The sequence below is a fragment of the Euleptes europaea genome, chromosome 5 (genome assembly GCF_029931775.1).
Source record: "Euleptes europaea isolate rEulEur1 chromosome 5, rEulEur1.hap1, whole genome shotgun sequence".
In the NCBI taxonomy this organism is placed as follows: domain Eukaryota; kingdom Metazoa; phylum Chordata; class Lepidosauria; order Squamata; family Sphaerodactylidae; genus Euleptes; species Euleptes europaea.
Window position 1 is genome coordinate 49,048,291 of NC_079316.1, and position 5,522 is coordinate 49,053,812.

A 5,522-nucleotide genomic window follows, 5' to 3' on the forward strand; every position below is an offset into this window, starting at 1 on the left:
CTAAATGCGAGTTTCATCAAAGCCAGCTCACATTTTTAGGATACATAATCTCCCACCAAGGTCTTCGCATGGACCCTGTCAAAGTCCAAGCCGTTCTCGATTGGACTCCTCCCACCAACCGCAAGCAAGTGCAACAGTTTTTGGGATTTGCAAACTTTTATCGAGGATTCATTCCTAACTTCGCCCAAGTGGCCCTACCCATTACTGATCTACTAAAAACCAAAGGGAAAGCAAACACAGCTACCTTACCCTCCGCAAAAATCCTGTCGACTGATCAATGCCAAGCCGCGTTTGTGGCTCTCAAACGCCTCTTCACATCCGAACCCGTACTACAGCACCCGGACCCAAACCAAATGTTTATTGTGCAAGTCGATGCCTCCAATGTAGCTATGGGAGGGGCCCTCCTCCAGAAAGGTCCGGATGGCCTCCTTCACCCGTGCGCTTACTTTTCGAGAAAATTTGCGCACGCACAATTGAACTGGCCCATTTGGGAAAAAGAGGCAGCGGCCGTTCACCATGCCCTGACTCTATGGAGACAATTCTTAGAGGGGTCTAATATCCCCTTCGAGGTTTGGACCGATCACAAGAATCTAGCTGCCCTCACGGGGTCCCATAAACTGTCAGCAAAACAACAACGTTGGGCTGAATTCTTCGCTCAGTTTCGTTTCGTCCTCAAGCATGTTCCCGGGAAGCAAAACGTTCTCGCAGATGCCCTCTCCCGGTTGCCACAATACCCGGTAAAACTCGAGAGACCAACTGACTCTCTGTTCACCCCTACGCAAAGGGGAGCCCTTCCTGTACTGGCCGTGCACACTCGATCTCAGCAACAGCATCCCAGATCCAGTTCTCCAGCACCTCCAACCCGAGCGGCTACCCAACCGCCCTCGCAACAACAACGAACCGACGATTCCACTCCTCCAACCCCACCGGCTGCCCTACCGCCTACAATCTGCGCACCACCGCACGTAAGCACTACCCCCATAGCTGATCCTAAGACTACTATAGCCGGGGGGGGGGGTTCCCGCCAAGGTTCCCATCTCCGAATCCTTTTTAAATACCCTTCGGAACCACTGCCTTTCTGAACGCTCCACTCACACCCTACCCCTTGGGGTGATAGAACAGGGAGGCTCATGGTACAAAGACTCTAAATTGTATGTACCCAAGGCACTTCGAAAAGACGTCTTACACTTAGCTCATGGAGTAAAAACAGCTGGACACTTTGGATTCCTAAAAACTCTCCACTTATTGCGCAGACAATTTTGGTGGGGGGGAATGCGTTCCGACGTTGACTCTTTTATTCGCAGCTGCCCTGTTTGCGCCACAGTGAAACGATCACAAGGCAAACCCCCGGGGCTACTACAACCTCTAGAAACACCCACCAGACCATGGGAAGTGATTGCTATGGACTTTATGACTGATCTCCCTCTCAGCGGGGGAAAAACTGTATTATGGGTTGTTACTGATTTGTTTTCCAAACAAATCCATTTAGTTCCATGCGCAGGGATCCCCTCTGCTCAAAAAATGGCCCGCCTCTTCGTGACACATATCTTCAAATTACATTCGTTTCCGCGCAAAATAATCTGTGACCGCGGCAGTGGCTTTGTTTCCAAGTTTTGGAAAGCATTCCTCAAGTTGGTGGGGGTTGAACAAGGATTGTCTACTGCGTACCATCCTCAAACCGATGGTCAAACTGAACGTGTAAATGCTGTCCTCGAATGTTATTTACGCTGTTATGTAAACTACCACCAAGATAACTGGGTAGAACTGTTACCTTTTGCAGAATATGCCTACAATAATGCTGTACATCAATCTACAGGTTTTAGCCCATTCTATGCAGTGTATGGACAGGATTTTGGTCCTGTTACGCCCAGAAGTAATGTGGAGGGGGAGGGAGATCCTGACGTTGCTTCCTGGGCACACACCCTCCGTACCACTTGGCCTTGGCTCGTTAGCAATCTCGACCGAGCCAAGCGCAAATACAAAGCACAAGCTGATAAACATCGTTCCCCCGGGGGCGAACTGCGAGTGGGTAAATTGGTCTATCTTTCCACCAAACACCTACGTTCCACCTGTCCGTGTCTTAAACTCAATGCTAAATTCATTGGCCCTTTCCCCATCACACGGGTCATAAATCCTGTCACGGTGGAATTAGCTCTCCCGAAAACCCTGAGGCGTGTGCATCCCGTTTTCCACATTAGCCTCCTGAAGCCCCATACGGCCTCTCCACAATGGCATCCCGATCCGCCCCCCGCACAGCCCATTATGGTGGGGGGGGAAGAGCACTTCGAAGTCTCCAAAATCCTTGACTCTCGTGTTCACCATGGAAACCTACAGTATTTGGTCCGTTGGAAACACTTCCCCCCTGCCTACGACGAATGGGTTCGCGCACGAGATGTCTCCGCCCCCAAACTAATCGATGCCTTTCACACTGCCTACCCGGACAGGCCATCCCCCTTGCAGACAGGGAGGGGGCCTTAAGGGGAGCAGGATGTCAGGCTGCTATCTCGGTTTCAGTATTGTTTCTGTGTCGGTACTGTACTGTCTAGCCTCAAGGCCGACCACACATACCAAGGCCTGGGAATACTGCTCCTGGGAAAGTTGACTCTGTCTGTGTATGCTGATGTTGTATAATCTCCCGCCATTTACTGCCTTATATTATCGTTCGGCTAGTGAGACTCTCATAGCTGCCATAGTTCCCTGTATGCACTGTATTGCCTTTTTGACCAGTAAAAGCCATCTGCTTGGATTCTATATGACTCTGTGGTGATTTCTGGTTCGAAGGGTCAGGAGCTTACAGAGATCTCATTCAGTTTGTGCATGAACAAGGGCACCGAGGGAAGGAGCACACGCTCTCCCGTGTCCAGGAAGTGGGATGGTGGCCGCACATGCGCCAGGAGGTGGCACAGTGGGTAGACAACTGCCTCTCCTGTGCCATGGTCAACGCGGACCCTTCCGGCCCCAAAGCACCCCTTCAGCACCAAAGGATCAATGGACCGTGGACTCGCATACAAATAGATTTCATAGGACCCTTACCCACCACGGCCAGAGGTAACAAGTACTGCCTAACCATCATAGACCTCTTTAGCAAATGGACTGAAGCCTTCCCCTCCCGGCGCAATGACACAGCCACAACCGCTCAAGAAAATTCTAAATTAACATATTTCAGACTGATGAGGGAGTTCTCGCCTCCCCCAGTCATCAGAAGTCCCTTCTTCAAATCAGATTTTTTCCACCAATGGTAGATTTGAGGTTTTCCTATGCCTGTTTACTTCTGCTGCTCGAGGACATAAGCAAAAGACAGCAAAGATCGCTGATACTGTCCAGGTGCCAGGAAAGAAACCAAGCAGTTAGATAAACTGTTTATTCCTATGAATGTGAGAAATCCTCTGGCGCATCTGGCACCTATCAATGGCAAACAGGGCAACTAGCAAAATTCCTGTATTTCAGAAATGCCCTTGAAACAAACCCATATATTTGACGACAGTCCGCCAAAAGTCAATGATTCCTGTTTTCCTATGTAAAGAACTACCCTCTTCCCGTGGGATTGGTGCTACTAGCTTCCAGTGCACAAAGCTGACAGAATGCAATGATGCTCTAGGAATTGAAAACTTCCTGTGTAATGAGGTATGGCATCTGTATACATTTCTTTCTGAGCCTGAATGTGCACACACATTTTGTACTTATATAGCTGACACTATCTACTCAAAGCATCCAGTATTTCGACTACACACATACATTTATCCTTGTCTCCTTTGAATCGTCATCCTCCTCCTCATCTATTTAAATACCCGTAAGGGCTACAAAATTCCAGGCACCTGATATGAAATCTGAACAAATCTTCCCTTGCCACTTTTTCTTCCTGTTCCATTACTGCCTTTCCATCTCTCTTTTCTATAGCCTTTTTGCAACCTATAAAATAAATCTTCCTGCATCATCTCCCTTTCTTTTCTAGTGTTAAAGGCTGATGCCATACTGGAGAGGAGGAAAAAGCCCATGTGAGGCCAGCAACACACACATTCACCAAGAACCAGGATCGGAGGAGCATGCCTATTATATTAGGTGCTTTGGAACACAGGCAGGATAATGCTGCTGCAGTCGTCTTGCTTGTGGCTTCCTAGAGGCACCTGGTTGGCCACTGTGTGAACAGACTGCTGGACTTGATGGACCTTGGTCTGATCCAGCATGGCCTTTCTTATGTTCTAGCTTTGGGTTTAGCACAGTCAGGCTGTGGTACCTGAACACACAAAGTGCCATGGGGATAAACCACGACAGACTTCCCTTACGACTAGGAAAGAGAGGCAATCACTCGTCAGACCACTGCTACTTGCCTGGCGCGACATGGCAGTGCCTCCTTCTCCTTCCTGATGAGAAGTGATGGCCATTTTAGATTTCTTGTTGTTGCCTGTCCTAGTACAGGAGTCTGCCTCCATTTACAACAAGCAGCAGAAATTTTTCATGGGAAAATCTTCTCCCATTAGGGGGAGGTGACAACTGTAACAGGATTCCCACTTCTTGGTGACCAGAACATGCCGCAGCAGTAGCTAGCAATTGCTGGTTCAGGCCCCTCACTGTCACTTTTTCCAGAAGGATTGACTGTGGGATTTGCATGAAAGAGCAGGAAGCCCTTGAACACTAGGACGACAGGGGAGCGAGAAAGAAACATACCTCTGCAGCCTTCATCCTTGGCTGTGTGCCAAGTACAGTGATGGGATACAACAGGTCTCTCTGCTCTTTAATTCTGTGACAGGATTCTGTGCCTTGCTAAACACAGTGTAGTACTATGGCAGCTATACAAGCAGGTCTATACAAGCTGTGCCAAAGGCAATCTGCATATCTCTCGAGTAACCAGAATGGAGGGCAGCTGATTTTCACTCCAGGCAAGTAAAGGGGCAATTTGGAAGCCTAGCATTAAGAAAGCAGCAAAAGTAAAAGTACTGTTTCATGTGTTTGTGGATTCACCTGGAATGTTCAGACCTTTTCCCTGAAGCCACCCTGAGACCTCTAGAACCTAAATTGCCATTCCAAGCTCAAGCACAGATCTAAACATCCTACCGAAGTATCACTCATCCACCCAGGCAGGCAATCCATGTAGTGACCCTGTTCTTGTGAACACCGATTTCCAAAGCAAGCGCTGCTTTCGTCACTGCACAGACTGGCCTGCTGTGCTCAAGGGCTCAGGAAGCATTAGTAGAGATTCTGCACAATTCCAATAGCAATGATCAGATGAGACTATAGTTTACCCTCAGTTCTGTCCAATGTCAGGTTGGGTAAGCTCACTTCCTGATTCCAGTGAGCAAAGTCTTCTCTCCCTGGGTAACTATGAGCCAACCTATATAAGATTCTGGGAGTTCTGTGAATGAATTTGTGAACAGTTCCCCCCCTTTAAAAAGCAGTCACACAGGGCCCTGATGCCAATTGAGACTACAGTGCACCCTCCTCATGGTGCCATGATCCAATTGGGGCTTCATGCACCTGCTTTTTAGAAGAAAAACAAACACCTAGAAACTCACAACATTCCCAGC